This window comes from Oxyura jamaicensis, chromosome 4, assembly GCF_011077185.1.
Source record: "Oxyura jamaicensis isolate SHBP4307 breed ruddy duck chromosome 4, BPBGC_Ojam_1.0, whole genome shotgun sequence".
Classification (NCBI taxonomy): Eukaryota; Metazoa; Chordata; class Aves; order Anseriformes; family Anatidae; genus Oxyura; species Oxyura jamaicensis.
In genome coordinates, this window is record NC_048896.1 from 34,075,631 (window position 1) to 34,097,676 (window position 22,046).

At 34.2% G+C, this 22,046-nt stretch overlaps 1 long non-coding RNA gene across 1 annotated transcript in view; it reads right to left on the reverse strand.

Moving 5' to 3' along the window:
* Positions 1–1,301: 1,301 nt before the first annotated feature.
* LOC118166404 overlaps positions 1,302–22,046 on the reverse strand; it is a 66,397-nt gene continuing 45,652 nt past the window's right edge. The window contains exons 3-4 of the long non-coding RNA XR_004750479.1: positions 8,758–8,820; positions 1,302–1,362 (exon numbers count right to left, since the gene is read on the reverse strand). This is a non-coding gene — a long non-coding RNA (uncharacterized LOC118166404). The remainder of the gene's footprint in view (positions 1,363–8,757; positions 8,821–22,046) is intronic.

Consider the following 22,046-nt stretch of genomic DNA (forward strand, 5'->3'; position numbering starts at 1 on the left):
CTCTGATAAACAGTAAATAACAGAACTCAGGTCTGAAAGTCTGCTATTATTCTGAAATGTTTTCTTTTAAGGGTAAAAAAAAAAAGGTTTGCCAGTGGAACTGGCAAGTGAGATTTGGAACTGTCATAATGAGTTATTTAGAACTGAAAAGCTTCCTTTTGACCAATCCAGCAAAATATGATGACTCAATTGCGTTGTTTTGACCAGCTGTAATATCCTGTGCCCCCTACAACTGCAGTATTTTTGAAAAACAGGTTATGTCAAATTACCTGATGTAGCTTGATCAGGCAATGAAATACTTCATTTAATTTCTGAACAGGAAATCTATTATTTTTTAGGCAACAGGCACTTAACTAAGCAGAAAAGAAAAAAAATGAGACAGTAAAATATGAAATACTTCCATTATTAGCAATCTGTCCTGTTGTATATGTTACATAACACTGAAGTTTTTATATTAAAATTATAATTTTACCCTTACTTAGAAAATATGCTATATCTTGATATTTCAATCAAAGTAAGAAAACTTTGATAGTGTTACTAAACACATTATTTTATCATCTAACAGTATCCATATACTGCCAAAATACTCAGAACAACTATAACTTGCAACAACAAGCATCGTTGAGAAGACAGAAGCTTCCATAATCTTTACTCAGGGAAATAAACAGACCAAGAGGTTTCTTAAAAGTCCAGGTTATAAAAATTAATAATCTTTTTTTATTATTATTATTTTCTTAAAAGCTAGTAAAATTAATATTGTAGCAATGTTTATTAATTAAACAAAAATGTTCTGTTGCAATGATATGTTGTTTAATTTACGTTTGGTGCTTCAGGTTTAAAACATTAACAGGGTTGTTTGTTTATTTGTTTTCCATTTGGAATACATCAATCATGTTTTCCCACCTGTCCTGTCTTGAATTGAGAGCAAACTGCACTAAAATAAGAAATACAGTATGACAAACGAAACCAAAGGAGTTTTGAGGTTGTGGGACTACCATATTTTTAGTGAACAAAGATTAAAAGACAGAAGTCTTAGAAAAAGAAAGGAAATAGAAGAAAATACTAAATAAGTTTTTGTTCGTTTAAGTCTTGGGATTGGTATGATCAGGTAGAGTGAAACAATCCAAATTTAACTGTTGGAAAAAAAAAAATAGAGTTTTCTTTTGTTACACTTAAAACAGTAAGGGAAGAGATATATAGAACAGTAAAGTGAAGAAAGTAGAAAGGCCCATTATTTCTGCAAAGGGAAAAATAATCCTATTCTATCCTGTAGAATTGTTTTAGTGTAAGTTGCTTGCTTACAAATTGCGGGCTTGCTTTTAAAAAAATCGCTAAAGAACATATATCCAGTTCATTAAAAATCTAGAAAGAAAAATAGTAAAATTCTGATGTCTAAGACAAGAATGTGTGTTAGGGGGTTGGAATCTGGAAAAGTTTATTTATATATTTATTTGTTTGTTTGTTTGTTTTATTTTATTTTATTTTAGGTATTCTAACCAATGTGCTTAGCAGTTTATTAAGACAATACAGTAGCTATGCCAAAGCAAAGAAGGAAGCACTCCTCAGAAAGTGCTTTACTATTCTAACATTGAATAGCCTATGTTTGGAAATCCAGTAAGTATATTTATAAGAAATTACTTAATTAATTACTTAATTTTAGAATTACTTCCAATGTTTTTTGTTTTGTTTTTTTTTTTTAACTAGAACTTTATTCGTGGTACAGTCTGGGTAACTATCAACAGATCTTTGAGCTATAATGAAAATGAAATGAATAATTTTCTACATATCAACACTGCAGACAAATTTTGACTTAGTCCAGAAATCCATGTGCAAATTACAGTGCAAAGTAGATGTAGGAGCCTTTGATACGTATTTGAGCATACTCTGTGTATATAATTTTGCATACTTAGTGTATATAATTTTGTAAAATAAATTGAGGAGTTGAAAGGTTTCTGAATGCAAGGTATAATATAATACTTGCTAACCCAGCTTGTTATATTTATTTACTATTTAGCTGCTTACATACATTTAGCTATACTTTTTAATTTGTGAAGCAAATTACAATATACTGCCATCAGACCTTCTTTTAGAAACAATGCAATCTAGCTATATAGAATGTATCAGTTTGGTTTTGTTTGAGAGAGCATGCATCTTATTCACAGATTTCTTCTGATTATCACGTCATCTTTTTTTTTTTTTTTTTTTGTTTTTTTTGTAATTTGTGTAGCAAGTTACAGCTTTAAACTCTATGGAGTTACTTAATTCCTAGCATTTAGAGGGATAATAAAGATAATGGCATGTATTTTGTTTTTATTTGGCAAAAAAACTAATGGGCTGTGAATATTACAAAAGGACAGGAAAAACTGCCAGTGGTTTTGCTTTTTTAATAATTATTTCAAGGGAAAAGTTTGGAACCGAATATATTTCACATTCACCTTTCAAAAAAAATGAAGAAAGAAAGAAAAAGAATCCTAATCCCTCTTTTACATAAAGTGTTTCTAAATTTTTGAGTTTCAGTATAAAAAAAACTGCTCTCTGTACAAATTCATAGGTACTAATGTGTTTATTTCAAGCTATGCCTCAAGCATTTCTCAAACAACACATACAGCTCTCTTGAGAAAATGTCTTAAAATAAGAACAAACATCAACAATTCCAAATAGTTTCTGCATATTGCTGATGGATGTCTTTCTAAGTTACTAGTTATAGCTTTTACTTCCTGTCTTCTAGATTATCAAAGTACTCCCTCCAAAGGCAGCTAGTTCAGAAAAAAAAATAAAAAAATCTCACAGTTAAAATTTGATGCATCTGTCCTTACATCCTAGGCTAAAACCCTGCCCTCCCTGGGAAAAACAAACAAAAACAGTAATTAACCTGACTCAAGAAATTAAAATTTTCCTGAGAAAAAAAATATTTTTTTCCTAAGAAGGTGTGATAAAAACATTAAAAACATTAAGATTTCTACAAATAACTCCTTATTGCCCTTTTTTTTTTTTTTTTTTTTTCTGTTTGTATAAAACAGAAAATGTAGCACTTTATTCAACGGTCTCAACATAAATCAACCCATAATTTGTGTACTTAGTGATCACACAATAATACCTATTTCAGTTCAGTGACAGAGTTTCCACCTAACTTCATTTTTTGTCAGCCTGCAACTGAGACTCAGAGTCATAAAGTTACTTATCAAAAATGATTACAAAAATGCATGATGAATATTAGTATTATTACCAGGTAGGCTGGGTTTCCCATCAATCAAAGGTACAAAGTCATTTTTGAAAGAAAATCCTTGGATGTAAGCTCAGGATCCGGGGGAATGACCAGTCCTTTCTGTTCCTGCCTGGCCTCTTCCAGGGCCTCCTCCCACCCTGCTCACAGGGGACAGTTTGGGGACAGTAAATGGCTGTATGTGTTGAAGAAGCCTCATAAAAATCAGTTATGTAATTGAAGCTATTGTAACTACAAGTGATAATTTCACCAGAAATTTGCAAACACAGTGCTGAAAGGATCTAACCAAATTTATTTCAGATCCTCATTTGTTATCACAAAAGATTATTAGACGTCTGTAGATAACAAGCAAGAATAAGGTGCATATGTGAAAATCATCAGCCCGTAGACACTTTCAAGCTATGAACAAATCATTATCTTTAAGTATGTTATCACCTTGATAAAATATTTGGCTAGCATAGATAATTTGGCTGCTGTATTTTTTGTGCTGAAAAAACAGCAAGTTGGTACAGCTCCATATGTTAGTTTAAGCATATGCATCCTTTTTAAATACCTCTCAAAAAGAGGTGATATGTGTGATTTGTTTTCTCATAGGAAAGTATCCATTGTTATATCCTAGCATCCCATCCATTTTTTCTTCCACAAACAAGCTATAAATAAACTAATACAATTTATTTTAATTATTTCTAGGTGAGAGAGTTTAAAACCTGCACTATTGTGGTCTTCTTTGAACAATCTGAAGTGAAGTCGCTGCTCCTTTATCCAGAAAAAAAAAATAAAAGATTTATACCAGATTAAAAAAATACAAACTCAATAAACAAAACAAAAATAAACAAACAAACAAAATGTAGTTGTAAAAAATCTTAGTAGAAAAGAAGAAAATAACCATCGTTCTGGAATTTCAAAACTTTCTTAAGGTGCTTACACCACCTGCAGGCTCCAAAAATTAAAAGAAAAGACACTCCGTATTTTCCTCTATGTCCAACATTACTTCATGTTGCATCTTCCCTTTTATTTATAGCTTTTTATTTATTTATTTATAGCTTTTTCCTTTTCATTTATAGCTTTCTTCTTCTAACTAAGTTTATAATTGTTACAAGGAATCCTTTCATCTTTACATATCGTTTTTCACTCTACTTCCCTATATTGTAAAAAACTTGAATTTAAGATAAAATAATGTAGCAGATACTGCAGATTATTCTGATATTACTTACATAACCTCTTTAAGACACAGTTACTTTACACTCATCGTGGGAAAAGCAAAAATGGCATTTCAACAACTTATTTGATTGAGATTTATTTCTTATGTTTATCTAGATTTCCATTAAAATATTGCTGGATTTTGTTGAAAACCTATGTGATTTCTGGACAACTCTTTTGGCTCTGCATTTCAGTATGGCCAGAAATATATATAAAAACAATCTATTTGTTATATGAAAGCCACTGAACTCCTGTCAGTGAAAATGGAATTTATTTTTTCTTCCTGTGAGAACATCATTACACAAACGCAAATGTCTTCTTCTGAACAGACTGTTTATGTTTGTATAACAATTAAAAAGCATCCACATAGCACATGTAGATAAGTAGATAAATTAAACGCACTGAGAATGCCCTGTCCCTAATTTTCTGAAAGCCTCTTTCAGTAGACATAATATCCTCATTAATTCCAGCTGCTGGAGAAATAGAGATAGTCTCGAAAACAGCTAGATTCCATGTACAAGTTAATTCCAGATAGGTGATGCTGCGGGGTGTATGTGGGGGTAGGGATATGACAAAGAAACTTGTGGAAAGAAAATGACAAGAAAATCTAAGACAATAGGACAATCTTACTGCCTACTGAATAAGCCAAAACTTCCCCCTTACTGCAGGAAAAGCACATTGTATAAACACAAAAGCAATGTAATTAACCGTTAAACTGTGAAAGACACACAAAAAGAAAGTAGTAGATGGTGAAAATTGCTGCAGGCATATCCGCAGCAAACAGTTATTTAAAATACTGCTAGGAGTACCAAAGATAAGATAATTCAGGACTTAGTCTGCTCCTGACATCTAACTACCAATCCGAAGCTCCTCAGTTTTTTAGTGCAAACCCTAGATCCCTCTGCCACTCCTGGTAAAGAGACGTGATGAAACATTGGTAAAAAGCAGAAGTGGCTCTCGAGGCCCCAAAGAAGTGTAGTAGGACTGCCGGTGCAGACTTTATTGGTTATTTGTCAAAAGTAGGGTAATTTGTTAAGGCACTTTGTAACTAGAATTATTAAGTTATGAAATGTTTATGTGTAGTGCATCTCAATGGGAAAATACTATTTAAAACATTTATATGGAATAGTAGCCAACAAATTGGTAAATAAAGATTTCCTGTCACACTATTTCAGGACATCTAAAGTCTCATGCATGAAACAAAGCAGTATTTTATAAACCATCTATCTGGGCATGTCTGGAGAGTGTATGACATTGGGTTTCCCACATCTCTTTACAGAGCTAATTTTCTTTGGGTTTGGAGTTCTTCCAGCGTTCATGTTTTGTTTTGTAAAAAGTAGCTATGGTACTGTCCCATTCAGCCTCAATTCTGACACCCTGTTTTCAGAGATATCTGTAGTAGCAAAGTGATTCAAATGCTGTCATTCAATTCCAGAAGCTGGAAGTCCATAAGAGTAGATAATAAATGTTACGTTTTCTAAGCTAAATATTCTTTATATCTATTTATTGAATCCATTATTTGACAGCCTGTAAGTAGGCTTACCACAGGCTAGAGATGAGCATTTACCTTGGAATCAATAAAATCACTTTTCAAAACTCATAAGTAACTTTTGTTGCAAATTCACAGAAATTCAGTCCCCTTAAAGGCAAATGAAAGTGGTATGAATTGTTTTATATACCTGATGAATAACCATTGGGCTACACCTGGACCCAAACTGTCTCTATCTGCTTTGTGCATAGATTACTTTGTTTATATTACTTGAAGTCAGCTGCAGCAATACAGTAAATGAATAAGATACTCATTCATATGCAAATCACTCCACATTCCATAGGATTTGGTGTTGCAACATAATCAGGTAATTCAGAAGCCTTTTTAATTCCATCTATATTTGCCAGGAACTGATGTTAAATTATTTTTCTATGTTACTATTTTCAAAAGCATGATTTTAGATGATGGCCACAATAATATTACCTTCCATGTGCAAAGTGCTCCATGGCTTCTGAATAACAAAAAAAATAAAAAAATAAAAATAATAATAATTAAAAAAAAAGGATTTAATTTCTGTATAGAAATGCAACTCACTAAATCATTACCTTGAAAATGGGCTGAAAATAACCTGAAATATCCCAGCCCTGGGTGGATTTGGAATTTCTCTTTTTTAAGTTTAGCAAGGTATCATGGCTTTCAGGACTTCATAAGTCAAAGCAGTAGCCACTTTAAAAATACGAGCTGCAGTTTAAACATTTTGGATGAAGGCAGACATGAAATATTTCTTACTTCTGCTTCATACAATTAAGGAATGATGACAGTTCTAGATATATCTTTCCATTAATTCATTGAAAAAAAAAAAAAAAAAAAGATTATTCTTTGTATCTGGGAGCAGGGATGGATAGTAGGCTTTCTTTCTCAGTTCTGGGGCACATCTTTCCTACCTTAACCAACTTGAATGATCTTTCCCTATTGGGAACATGAAATACTAACTAAGCATTTGTTGCTTTTTGCAGCAGCAGCAACAGATTCAAAGATATTGTTGCTACTAGCTTTTGGCAAAAAGCCATTACAACACATTCCAATATTGCCTTTATTTTGTGAGGGAGCTCTATGGTAATGAAGGGAAATAAACCAAATCTTTTCTTTGGCGTCTGGAAAGCTCTTCATACCGAAGACCTATCCCCATATTAAGGGCTTTTCACAGCAATTGCTCTATCAGTCCAGTTAGGAGGTCACTTTAGAGCCTTAAAACTATGTTGTGCAGCCTGAGTAGCCTGTAAGGCATAATGTTTCCCATTGTACTGGGTCTGGCTGGGATGTTAACTTTCCCTGCAGCAGCCCATACTGAGCTGCGCTCTGCTCTTGTAGCTAGAACAGCAGTGGTATCACACCGGTGTTGTGTCTGCTGCTGAGCAGTGCTGGCACAGCATCAGGACTCTCTCTGACCCTCCTAGGGGGTGGGCAAAAAGTGAGAGAGAAACATCACCACGGCAGCTGACCTAAACCAACCAAAGGGATATTCCGTACCATATGATGTCACACTCAGCAATAAAAGGTGGAAAAAGGAAGAAGAGGGGAGGGGTGGGCTCTCATTGCAAAAACGTCTGTCCTACTCCCAAACACCGGCTACGTGCGTTCAGGCCCTGCTTCAAGGCCGTGGTCAAGCATCACTCATCTGTAGGAAGTAATTTCTTTCCTCTGTACTTCCACATAGCCTTTACTTGTTTTGTTTTGTTATTCCCTTTCCCCCTCCCTCTTCCCCTTTCCCTTTTTTCCCTTTAGTTGAATTGTTTAATTAATAATAACATTTCCTTAATAATATATATATATATATATATATATTTCTCTTTAATTAAATTATCCTTATCTCAACCCGTGAGTTGTTCTTTCCTTTACTTCTTCTCCTCCTCATCTGAGGAGGGGGAGTGAGAGAGCAGTTGTGGTGTTCAGCTGCCTAGCATGGTAAAACCACCACACCCATTCACACAGTTCAGAAAACAGTATTTAGTCATCAATATCCAGGTCTGCTTCAATGATGAATTCCAAACAGAAGTCAAGGAGATGGTATACATTTCTGATACTCATCTGCTATTATTGCAGAGTCTTGCATAACTTAGGCTAAGACATCTGTCTAAAACTCACTATTTGCTTACACACTGAAATGAACTTGGGAGATTTTATGTCATATTGCCCCCTGGTGAAACTTTTTGTAACATTTCTATTTCAAAACTTCCCATTTATTTTTATCACTGTTATTGTCATATTACTATGTTCTTGATGACTAAATGTAATTCTTTTAATATTAATAAAATTGTACTCATTTAAAGACAAAACCCTCATACTCTGTTAAACAGGAAAAGCTAGAATATTCTTAAATTATTTTTTCTTAATCTCATCAGTGAGATTTTCAGGCTAGACTGGCAATAGGCCTGGGTTCCAAACTCACAGTCACTTTGATACTTAAGGACGTATCAATAATAAATTTTAAACTTACCCATATTTTTATATAATACTATTGCACATGGCATAAAACTTAGTACCTCATTTGCCAGACTACAATAAAATAAAAAGAATAAACAGTTCTATTGAAGAAAACACAATTAAAGACAACACTGTGTAAAGTATAAGCTGAATTTTGGCAGGACATAAAACACTGCAGCTGTAATTCTGCATACAATAGTTAAGGTCATGCTAACTGCTTAGAGAAGGATTATGCACTGCAGTAGGAGTTACCTTGACTTCTACTCACTGCCTATAAAAGACTGCTGCTAGGCTTTTGGTAACATTGACTCCCTCAGAAATATTAGAGACAGATATTTCAGAAGTGCTTGGAATACAGTACCTCTTGTTTGGTCACCTGTGCCAAATTCTTGAAGTCTTCTTGAAGATGAGCAACTGCAGTCACCTACCACAAAAGGAAACAAAGTTATTTTACATATATATTTACATATAAATATGTAATATATATATACATAAAGCCATGTCATTACACCAAGTTTACCTGAAAAGTAAAACAACTTTGTCATTTGATTACATTCATTTTTTCCTCCATCTTAAATATTATTTTGATTCCCCCCTAAAAATGGAAGCCACTGTGAAAAGTTATTTGGCACCCAGGTGGCAGTGCTGTCATAGAGGAGGCAGAGTCTACATCCTGAAGACCTTGCTTTAGACTCAGCTGCTGAGTGGGCACTCTGCCAGTCCAACAGATGGGCATCAGTAATGGCAGTAATGTGCCCTTGCCTGCGTCTGTGCAACTACTGCATTTGCCTAGGGAAAGGCTTTCATCCAAGATTGTCCAAACAGCTGTTCATTCTGAGTTCCTATCCACGTTGTTAAGAAGAGATGTCAACACTAATCCATTTTTTGAGCTAGATTAATTATTTTTAAAAAGAAAAGAAATGCAGCTTTTTAGCTGGTAGAGCTACTGACTGTGAAAAGTTAGTATCTTTACACAAGAACATCATCATCATAAGGCTGTCAGCCTCATCTTTCAAATGAAAGAAAAACTGAAAAGACATGATTATGCATGATAAAACAGGGCAGCAAAGCTATTTCGTCATGAATAAATCCAAACACAGATAAGACCTGGTTTAGTGTGATACTATAGCTGGATCCCAGTACATTTGTGTTTCTGTGACCAAGCTTTGGCTACCTGGACAACTCTGTTCCATACAACAGTTCTTAGAGGGATTGTACTCCTCTTCAAGTGTTTTCTTTGTGATAGCCTTCTCATAAAAATGCCACAACTTTAGGAGAGAGGAGGCAAAAGAGGACACAATAATGAGACAGTGATAAACCATTATGTGCCTCATATTGCTGTACCAAGCCTAATCCTACCTCTACTGCAGTGATGGGAAGTCTCAGAATCTGCTTTCTAAGGTCTTTCACTTTGCTATTAAATCAGTACCTAAAATCCCACAGCAGAAGACCAAAAGGCCAAAGCTTTTCCTATTGACTGTTTATTTAACTGATGTAACACAGATGACCATAGATGTGACATCTATGACCACCATCATGCAGATAACATGTTGGGCTGTGAACTTTCCAGGTATTGGGGCTTTCAGACAAACTATTCACACAGCTAGACAGCCGACTAATGACAGCTCTGAAGTTCCTACTGTGGTATCACCACCCTCTTGGCAACAGAAGCTGTCAGGCTTGCTGAATCGACTCCAAGGGGGTCAGCTAAATGTGTGGATACATTCAAGCACTGTGTTATCCAGCAGTTGCTACATTATCTTTCCCATGTTCAGGCTCTGGTTTAGGTTGGAAATGAGGAGACATTTCTTCTCAGAAAGAGCAGTCAGGAATTGGAAAGGGTTGCCCAGGGAAGTGGTGGCGTCAGCAGGTGGTATCAGGAAAGGTTGGTGCCTGGGGACATGGTTTAGTGGGTGACATTGATAGTAGGGTGATGGTTAGACCAGATGATCTTGGAGGTCTTTTTCAACCTTTATGATTCTATGATTCTGTCTTTGGGTTGACAACAAAGTGTTGTCACTCCAGGGAGTGACTTAGCACACTTAGCATGTGGGGTTGATATGAAAATGTTGATTTCTGAAAATTGGTGGGTTTCCCCTTTGGATTGCAGGACCTGTATAAAAACCCTTTCTAGTCATGTGAACCTCATTTGTGATTATGTATCTCTACTAATTCTATTTTTTATACATTTTTATATATAACATTTTTATTAGATGCTTGAAAAGGTGAAAATATCACTGAGTTAAGGACTAGAAATACGTTGTAGACATTTTTCTGTACCTCAATAATATTTTTTCCTAATTTGTACATATTGCCTTCCAGCAGTATTTATTACCTCTGTTGAACCTGTGTTCTTTTTCATTTGCAAATCATGTCTGATACCCCCCAAAAAAAGGTCCTATAGAGAGCTATTTCTCAAAGATGTATTGAAAAAATAGCATGTTACAGTATGCTATGCTTCCAGATATGCTTCTAGACCAGGTTCCAATCTAACCCTTCCTTCCTTCTAATGCTAATCTTCTAGAGGGTAGTATATAATCTACCCTAAGAAGCAAAACAAAAAGAAGCATAAAACTGTCAGTATTTTCTGTAGTGTACTAGTGACAGTACATTAGCTACCAGTTGGATGATATGGGTTCATTCTGCCCCAGTGCAATAGAAATTATATTTCTTATAGTTTAATAGCCTACCAATAGCTTTTATGATGAGTATTTCAACAAAAGAAATGAAAAAAAAATCCTCTTCCAAAACTGCATTACAAAATAAACTCACATTAAATAGGCAGGAATATTTCAGGTAAAAGAGAGGGACATACTTGCAAGTTTCCTTTGTATCGATGTTAAATTGTTTGCCTAGTTAAATATTTGAATCCCAATGTATGATATAATCACATCATAAATTTTGATGTAATTAAACAATGACCTTCCCTGGGAAACTAATGGACTTCTGGAAAATATCCCTCAATAAGATAAAAGATATGCTCCTTTCCCCTTGAATTAATTCACGTGGCCTTCACAGAATTTCCATACGATCACATTCCAGTTTGTACTGAAAATAAGGTTTTTCATATGATATTATTACTTCAAAAAATCTTTAATGTGCATAGAAAAGACTCAGGCAGATATCTGGAACACAATTCAGAAAATGATTGCACTCCTTTCTGTATGATGTCAAAACAGTCTTTGCCACCTATCATTTTTAATGTTCCTTGAAAACTCATTAAAGCATTTACAAATAAACTTTCCACATCAAAACCCAGGGTATCCATTTAGTGTTTTGTTCTATTGTGAAAGCCACAGCAATTACAGATTAGTCTGGTAGATCTTTGGCTCCTGTCTCACCAGTTTTCTAAAGGCAACATTTTATATTGTAACTCATTATTGTTTGTTTCCTTGACAATCTTTCTCATCTAGCCTTCATGGCACAAATGACTACAGACTTGGCAGCATTAACAGATTTCTCATCAAAAAAATCCACAGAACGTTTTGTTAATTCTAGCTATGTTGGTGTCAACACAAGCAGCAGCAGAAAAAAAAAAAAAAAAAAAAAAAAAAAAAAAAGGTGTCAGGAAGAACTTTTTACTCTTCTCCTGCTGCTTGAGGAAACGGAGTGCATAAGTATCTATATACACACCCGTAAATATTCCTCTATGTGTACATACCATGAAATATTCTGTGCTGTTCTTGGGGCAGCATAGTGCTTGGACTTTGCTCCACAAATCTCTGCTCCTTCATTCCTCCTAGCATGACAGTGAGATTTTTTCACTGCTGAAATTGCTTCCTGTATTGAAATGCTGTTACTTCAGATTGACTTAAAGGTGACTGAATAAAATCATTTAGACTAATTCAAAGTCTTCAAAGTGTCTTTTATGCCAAGTGAAACTTGTGACTGTATGTATAGTGTTGGATCTTACAGTTTTGTGCATGCACAAGCAGAATCAAACAAGTTTATACAGACAGTTTCATGTATAGATTATTCTACACTCACACTACACAATTTTATTTTAGTTCCCAAAATGAAGCCATGATGATCAGGAATTCTTGGGGAGGGGGGCATAGTCTTTCAGGCATAGGAAAGGCCAAACAAAGAACTGTCATACATTGATTGATTTTATCCCGATACAATCACTACTCCTTACTTTCATGTCTAAGAAATAGAAAAGCTTCCTGCTTTTCATGAGCAGCCTGTTGTCAATCATAGAATCATAGAATGGTTGGAAGGAACCTTGAAGATCATCTAGCTCCGAACCCCCTGCCACTAGATCAAGTCAATGCCAAACTCTTGACTTGTTGATATTAAGGGAGTCAATGTGCTGAGTGCTGTGGCTATTGTTGAGAAGAAGGCCAATTCCCAATATTAACAATACTTGATAAAATAAAAAAGCATAAGAGGAAAGATAGATTATCTATGGCTTGCAAGGGAAGAACTGAAGCACACTGTGATTTCCTTGCTACAGGGGAAAGCAAATAATCACAGCCTAGATTTCTTGAATCACATTTGCCACAAGACCAGTGTCTCTTAATTCCATTTGCTGCCATATGTTAAAAAGACTTACAGACATACAGGGGGTCTTCTGTAACTCAGCATCACTCTGGCACTGTTGTAAGATTTTTGGTGATGATGAACTTTACCTGGGTCTGTTCTACAGAGTAAGAAGGGGGACTGAAGTAGGTGAGGAAAAAGAAGGGGGGCGGGTGGAAAAGGGATAGAGATTACACACTTTTCTTAATTAGAGATGTATTTGGAACATGCTCCAGCCTAAGCCTCATGTTTTGAAAAGGCAAATAATACCAGGCTTTTGATTTTGACCAGAAAAGCATACATGCTAGTACTTCTCTTGCTAGGCACTCAGAAAAACGAAGAGTAGAGATGCATAAGGAAAGTTACAAATTGGACAATAAAACACTTTTTTACTTTTGCTAAAAGGATATTAGAGAAACATGTAATAGAAATTATTTTCTCAATTGAGTAATTTCAATAATATGTGTTTCACAACAAACACTTGTCATGGGACCTTTGTTTAAAAGTCAGCCACATGTTACATTAGGGGTGTTGGTAAGAAGGCAATTTTATACTCCATCTAGATAACAACATGACAGAGAAAAACATTACTCTCATTTTCGAATTTCAATTTGGTGTTTATTAATATGAATTTCAAAAAAAAAAAAAAGTAGATTTATTTCATTTTTTCTTTGGCTTTCATAGGAAGTAAAAATGTTTTTAATTGAATTGAACTGCTTTCTAACACCTGTTCAGAAATACAACATTAAGTGTTGTAAACATTTAATTTACATCATGCATTTTCCTTGGGTTCCCTTTCCAGTTGTGCATACTATTAAATATTGTAATTTGGATGGCAGAGAAAACAGGTGTAATATACGATTCACATGTTACATTTATGAAATAGTAATTCTGAAAGCTTACTTAATTGGCATTCTAACTACAACAGGCAGATAGTAGCTGAAATCCATTTCACTTAATGTTTTGAAAAATGTTTTACTTGGGAGCTACTGAAGATTTATCTTTGTTACTGACTGCAAAAGTTTTCATATGGTGCAGTTAAAAATGTAATCCAGAATTCTTTAACAATGTTTTAGATCAAGTATCAGACTGTCAACTAGAATATGAAAAACCTGAAACTCAAATTTTTGTTTTGAATCATTATAGTAAAGGACTCTTGTACCCATTTTGCAAGGGAATCTCTCTTTTTGACCAGAAATCTCACACTCTGTTTTTTTCAATAACACACAAAGCATTGATGAGACTAACTTTTTTTGAGAGAACCGTTTGTTGGCTTTTACAAGTTGCTGTTTTCAAAATAAAGAATGTTCCACTCAGCTCTAGTTTCTAGTACTCTTTTTGACTTCCCTGCTTCTTTAATGATGTTTTGATAGTCATTTATGAAGTGATACTAATAGAGGTTTTTTTCTTCCTTTTTTTTTTTTTTGGTTAAAAGCATTTATTTTTGTTGTTCAAACCTTTAAATAGTTTTCTTTTATGTTTATGCTAATGAAAAAATAGAACCTTCTATTACAGTATCTACTACCTGCAGTTTGTACAGCAATGTAAGCCTTAAACATGTTATCCCTGGAAGTTTATAAATCAGAATCCCCACTGAAATGCAAAATTTTTCTTGAAAATCAACAGCAAATTATAAGTGAACAAGACAATGGTCTATTATGATGCTTGTGATGCAGCAGGTATTCAAACTCTCTTAAACCTATTGTCCAATCTAAACAAGAAATTCTGTCAAAACTGGGGAGGTGTTTGACTTTGGATCAGTTTTAGACTTCTTATCTGAGTCCAATCTCTGCTATGCCAAACTTAAAGCAAAAAATAAAAAAATAAAAAATTAGCTGTACCTGAAATAATGACCAAATGAACTCTTTGCTATTTATTTCACAAATTGTTCCTTTCGGTGAATCAGTGAATTTCATTCACTAGCATCCAAACTCAGATATGCCCTTTATCCCAGGTCACTAGCTAAACCCAAAAATCTATGTAAGGTTTAAATGACTCATCTTTTGCAATGGTGGTCAAATCTAGCCATTTTTGTTTGCAAGATCTTTCTCCAGAACTTACTTTGATAACTAAAAACTTCTCCTGATGCTTTTAGGCCAGTATATTACATCTGGAAATTTATTCTAGGATAGTGCCTCATAGAAACATCACATATGTGCTCCATGAAATAAAAATATAGTAAAAAGACAAACATTAGGCTTTCCTTACATTTCTTGATTTTTTTTAAAACAGTCTGCATTCCTTATTACTAGTTTTTCAATTAATTTTCAGTATTTTTTCTGGCACACTTATCCTGTTAGCACGTGTGTGTGTAAGTGCACGTGCACTTCTATACGTCTGTACATATACAGTACAATATATACAAGGTACACTATTATCTTCTTCAACAGAACTAGTAAAGAAATTTAGGATTAAGTTACATAAACTATAAGTGAAACATCTGACAAAAGCATTCTCCCTCAAGCTTTTAAGACACATTATTTATGTAAAGGAGACTTTTGGACATAACAATGTTAATTTGTGAGTCCATAACAATCAGTGTTGGGTTTCTTAACATTATCCTAATGACACTCAACAACTGTGTTGATAAGAGTCAGCATGTAGCAGGAAAGGAACAAATTACTATTACCAAGGACTAGATCTGCAAGATTTGGGTATTGGTTCACGTCACAGTTTTCATAGGTCTTGGATTTAACATAGGATGAGTACATGGTATTACAGGTAGATAGGAAATTGACAGATAACTTTTCCTGTAATTAAACAAATTAAATGTAACGTATGTACATATGTACGTAAATGAACCTTTGCCCAAAACAACTGCAAACGATGTTCAGAAGAAAAAAAATTGACATCTTACTCCTCTTTAAATTATAAAAGAGGTAGCATATTCCCTTCACTCTCGTTGCTAATGCCTCAGCTTCATTTAACAAATTGGTCAAATCGATTCCTTCACTTAAACTTCCATATCTGAGACCCAGATGGTTTTTATCCCCAAGAGCTGACATTGAGAACTATGAGGTAATGACAATAATAGCTAACACCCTTTATCTTTATGAGGATTATAATCATATCCTCTACTTGTTTTGGATAGTTTGCTTTTCACAAGAAACAAGAGAATTCTGAACCAAAACTGCTTCTCAACTCCTGGAAGAAGACCTGTAAATGCTTTTTCCTGTACACTCCCCCGAGACATGAATATATTCTGCTTTCTCTAAAAAAAAAAAAAATAGGCCATGTGGATTCTAAAGATGTTATAGGGTGTTCCAGTCAGGCACCTGGTGCAGCAAATGAGAAAAGGAGTACTGCACTTTGCAAGTTCCTGGCACATTAGACACAGTCAGCGAAGGGTCCCCCAGAGCAGCTCAGAGTGCCTGGAGGCATACTGTGAGGTTGTCAACAGCCTGTCCAGGGTGTCCAAACAGAAATGATCTAAAGCAAAAGCATGTGTTTAACAGCTTTACCAGGGCTGTGATTCTTTTCAGGCAGATTATTCCTAACTTTCCAATAATTCTTTCCTCATTCATCTACACAAATCAACACAAAAATGAAAATTTATCCATTTGCAAAATGTTTTCTGCTTAGATCCATATGGTCTCTGAAAATAAACAGCAATTTCATATTAATTTTCAGTACATAGCCATGTAAATCTATTGAAGGCAGCTAGAAAATGGAGTATGTGTAGCTTTAGATTACAACACAAACACTTATTTATCAAACACTATTTGTAAGAGATCACTGCAAAGATATGGATAGGCTGCTTGGATAATCTGGGTTTTAATCAGAACTACTTTGTATGCACTACCTGTGTGTTTAATATGGCTCCATGGATTTCCCTTACTTCAAAGAGCACTTAAAGTTGTGAAAATAAAGTCTGCAATTAAGCAAACAGGAAACTTCTTTCTTGTATCCGTTTTCTTTTTTTTAAAAAAAAAAAAGGTATGCTCTTTGCATAACTTCTAAGATATGTACACAAGCTTTTCTAATAAGGGCTGTAAATTATATCTAAAGCTCTACTGCACTGTCCCTTGGAAACTGAGTTTAAATGAGGGTTTCATCCTCCTTGTGTACTCTTTTACTCTTCAGCTGAACAGATTATTTTGGTTGCCCTCAAATAGTTTTCACACTCCAGAGTTCAGACCTTAAAAGGTTGTCTTTCCCTTCTAGTTATGAATACTAATGATGTAGCAAATACTTGGCGCTTCTATTTTCAAGAAAATATTTCTAATGCTGAATCTTACATCCATAGTCTATGGCTTATTGTGCATTATGCCCAACCAGATGGCCAGTGATTTTCTAATGATAACAACGGTTTCAAACCTAGCTGAGATGCCTTGTGCTTTACTAGGCCCCGCCAAATGCATTGCCTCTGCCAAGAAATTTCAGAAAGGTCTCCAAGGCTTTTCAGCTCCAACAGTTAATAAAGCCAAAGTGATAAATTAGTTTTGAGGACTAATGACCACATGTCCAAAAGATCAATCCTTCTCTTCTATTTCTTGTTACATGCATGTGATTATATTTATATTGCATTATGAGAAACCACTATGCTGGAATTTGGAGGGCAGTTGAAAGAAATCAATACAACATTTGACTTGCTCTTCAAAAAAAACCCACGAGTTTGGGTTTCCCCAGACACATTCTCTTTTCCATAATCTCACCTGAGAAAAACCCGGAAAAGTGGACATTTATCCTGGATTTCCAAATGTCCAATAGTTCAGATGGTATAACATTTGCGTATTAAGAAACACCAGGTAAGTTTTCTATGCATCTGAGTGGCCCATGTGCTGACCTTTTGCATTTTGGATTTCAACCTGACATATTCTGTGGCAATAGGTTGTGAACACTCAGTAAGTCCTGGTATGACGTACTGAAAATGCCCAGATTACTTGAATAGGACATGTATCAAAAAATCTAAAACATAAAGGTTTTGTAGACTCTTTGCTGAGCCAGCAGTTTGCACATATGCAGTAAACTTCTGACTTCGGACAACTCAGATTCACTGTGCAGTTTCTTTTTTCTCCCTGAAGCAAAGGCATCTACAGCACAGAAGGCATCTGTACTCATCAATCAGAAATAGGTACTTTTGGAGCGTGCCTCACCTAGGCAAATACAGATACCAACTTAGAGTTACAGGAAGTGGACTCTGATTCTGTTGACTATGTTGACTAAAAGCCTTTGACTATGTAAAGTACTTCACATGACTGGCTGAGATGTGGACATATAAATGCTAAGGGAAATTAACCTCATTTTCTCTATTTGTGTGACACAGAACGCAAACATATTTATGTCCAGGAACTCCCAGAAAGACATCATATGGGTGCTCTAAGCTAACTTCTGATAAACTCTGTTGAGCCCATCTATCACTTGCCCTCTAACCCTGTAATTAACATGGATCAACTAGGAATCAGTTCTCAATGTCCTCTGCATTAAACGATACATCCAACAGCATGAAATACACCTTACTCATACTTCCAATAGTATGCATAAAAATAATGAAGCAGAATATGTAGATTTATATCTAAATTATTCTTTGATTATACAGTCAGGGTAATACAGTTTCAAGTTCCAAAAGCATATCGTATATGTACTTTGAGTAACTGCCTTCTTAATAATGAACTTTGACATGCTTGCACTTAGTTTTATTTTTGTGTGTGAGCTTAGAATGTGTAACTGCATAATGTGATAAAGATAACACAGTTAACTAAAACTTGCAAATTAGAATTATCTCATGCTTAGTATAAAAAATAAAATACATGTGAATGTGAATTATACTGGTGCTTATTTTGCCAGGGTTAAGTAAACTTGAAAATCTAGAACAATTTTGGAATTTATACTTAGGTATCTAGAGATATAATTGCATTATATATATATATACATATATATATATATGTATATATATATATATAATGCTATTATTATATATAGCATGCAATATAATGTAGCTCATTTACCTGATATCATGTGAGGAAAAACATCCAAATGTTGAGCTTAAAAGATTTCATGAACCATAAACGCTCTTTTGCACATGCAGCTTTTTTCAGTTCAATTTCCAAATTTATGTTTGGTTCTGATATTTTCCTCAGCATTCTGGATGGTTTCTTTGTAGGAAACTGTCCTCAGAATTCACAGATGCGTGTAGGTATTCAATTTATTCACTTCTCCATTTTTAAACCTATTTCTTCTGTGTATAAATAAAGCTCAAAAAGACATTATTTTTAATCCCAATATATTTTTAATCCCAATATAATTTAAATTATTAAAAAAAATGAAAAAATAAATTTTAATCAGAGCAAAGTTACAGTGATTTAGCAGTTTTTTCATTATCTCCTTTCATTGTACTTGCTTGTACTGACCATTTTTGCAATGGAATATTTGTATTTACCATGTTTGTTTATTTATGTATAGTTTAAATAAAGAAAATCATATATTTTCACAAACAAGAGCATTAAATATGCAGCTTTTGTCTATAAGAAGTTTAATAAATACTGGTTTGACTGGTTTTGGAAGTAGAGCTTGCAAGATATGTATAGAAAGTTCATTTTCTTTCTTATTGAGCCTATATTGGCGCTGGTTTGATTACCAATGACAGATTTTAATTAATATTTCTAGTATTAAAATTCTGCATTTTTCTATTTTGCTCTGATGAGAGTTCAACAACCACAACAATAAAAAAACACACCAAATTAAATAAAATCAAACTAATTATGTTCAGAGAAGATTAATATAGGTAACAGGTTAGGGACAGTAGAGAGCTGCAGGAGTTAGAGCCATATGAATTGGGCTTTTGGTTCTTGGACCAATTTTCATTTTCATTAAGCAGAAATCACATCATTTTCCAAGTTGCTGAAAATGAACTATGTACGGAAATTGATTTGGTATCAGTTACATCTGGTTTGGATTTGGAATATTTACATAATATTAGAAGAAAATAATACTTTAAAAATATTTTTTTATTAATTTAATTTGTCCAGCAATAATATTCTACTCCAGTCCATGTTATAGGGCTCTACTTAGCTGTGAATATTGACTTCTTTGGTAGCTGTAAATCACCTTTTCTTTCTCTTAACAAAGTGCTATTCTATTAGTGATTTTTTAAAGGTCTGTTGGAATAACAGAACGCCAAAAACTGGAATATCATTCCCAAAAAATGTTTAGGAATATAAAGGCTAGAGAAGAGAGGCTGTTTTGATAATCTGACATGACACAGAATCATATATATATGTGTGTTCTTTGTGCTGAAAATACTGCAGGCTGAAAAATGTACTAAGCACACCTGAAATACACACATTAACTTATGCCATCATTTCTAAGACACTGCTTTAAATTATTAATCACCTATTCAGTCTTAACTTTGCTGCACAATATAATATTAATGTTGCACAATATAGCAATATAGCCTCTGAAATGCGAAAAAGCACAAAGATTTGATTAACTGATGAAAACCATGAATAAATAAAGTATGGGCTACATAAACAACCCTGTGCTAATATTCAGGCAGCTCTGCATATCGATATTTGTTAGTCATTCAGACTCATTACAAAATACCAAATACATTGTATTTGGTGTAATATACAGTGTAATACAGTGTAAATACACAAAATACATTGTAAAGGGGTTTTTGGCTCACTAGATTTCTTTAATCACATTCTGGAAATATTTGATCAGATAGGACTCTGACCTTGCCTTCTTATACTTCCACTTTTACATAATTTGGACACAAGAATGTAGAAAAACTGTGCCAGATAGGATTCATGGAAAAAGATAGCTGTGAGATTTACCTTCAGTAGATGCTTGTTAGAGCAAACCCAAAGCTGTTCTAACCTGCAACAAGAAATCAGAGCTCTAACTACATCCTGGATAACTTCTCACACTGCTGTAACCAGTGGAAAAAAAAAAAAAAAAAAAAAAAAAAAAAAAAAAAAAAAAAAAAGGTCTATTAAACCAAACGGACCACAATGACTTGCATTCTAAAGGGTAACTAGATATTGTTGTGACTGATGTATGATAAACTGTAAAAGAAAGAGACAGAACGGTGTTACTGGACCACATTTGCAAAGAATTAAATAATCATTTGCGGCATTGCCAGTACAGCAAAGAAACAATTGCCTAAAACCCAAGGAACAGATACAGATAATGATAAACAGGAACAAAAGAGCGAGAGAGCTAATTCATAGGGATTTTCATGACTGAATTAAGCTGCTTGAAATACAGTGCCAGCAATCTTGAAGTGAACAGGATGAGTACATTTTTTGTTAGTGATTTGGTTTTCATATATTAGCCAGACAACCCACACTTGCTGTCATTTCAGAATAAATGAAAGTAGGCAGCCAAATCTATCACTCACACTTGCTCTAACTCTGAAACAAATGACGGGTTTCATTAGGCTACAAAGAAAATTGCAATCAAGATGTTGGAATATTTTTTACTGAATAAATATAAATTGCTGGAGCATGTGTGCAAAAATTTGAACTAATGGCATACATCATAAGAAGTTCAAAGTATTCAGGCACCACGTTCATGCAACAGGAAGAGATTTGCTTGTCACTGCTCTGCAGTGGAGGACTTGCTATTCTGCAAAACTCACTGCTCCTGTCTGCCCACTGCCATGCACTGCAGTGATGACATTGCCAGTCATCACCTTCCTGTGTTGATTAATCCTTAATCAAAGCCAACACGTGTAAGGATTGCATTGAAGATGCATACTCATACTATCACTCAGAACCAAATAACTGATTATTAAAAATAATTTTTGATTATTACTTATACAACTTACATCTACATTTATTCATATGTATTTAAATAAAATAATATAAATAAATAATAATGTATTTGAAAAATTTAAATAATAAATTTTTCTAACACAAAGTTTTGTATTTCCAACATTTTAAGTAGATGTTTTGAAATACACTGTAGAGGTCCAGTATTTCATGGCTTGGACTGGAATAACAAACATGTTCAAAATACGCCACAAGGAATTTTTAAGACTGTACTTCTGTATCTAAGCAGATTAAAACACCACATTTGAAAGAGGACAACTAGATTTTACAAAGCTGTTTCTGATCATTATGTGTTTCATGTTCTGCCAAGTGACTGCCATACACATGTGAAAGAATTTAAAAAAAAATCCTTCTT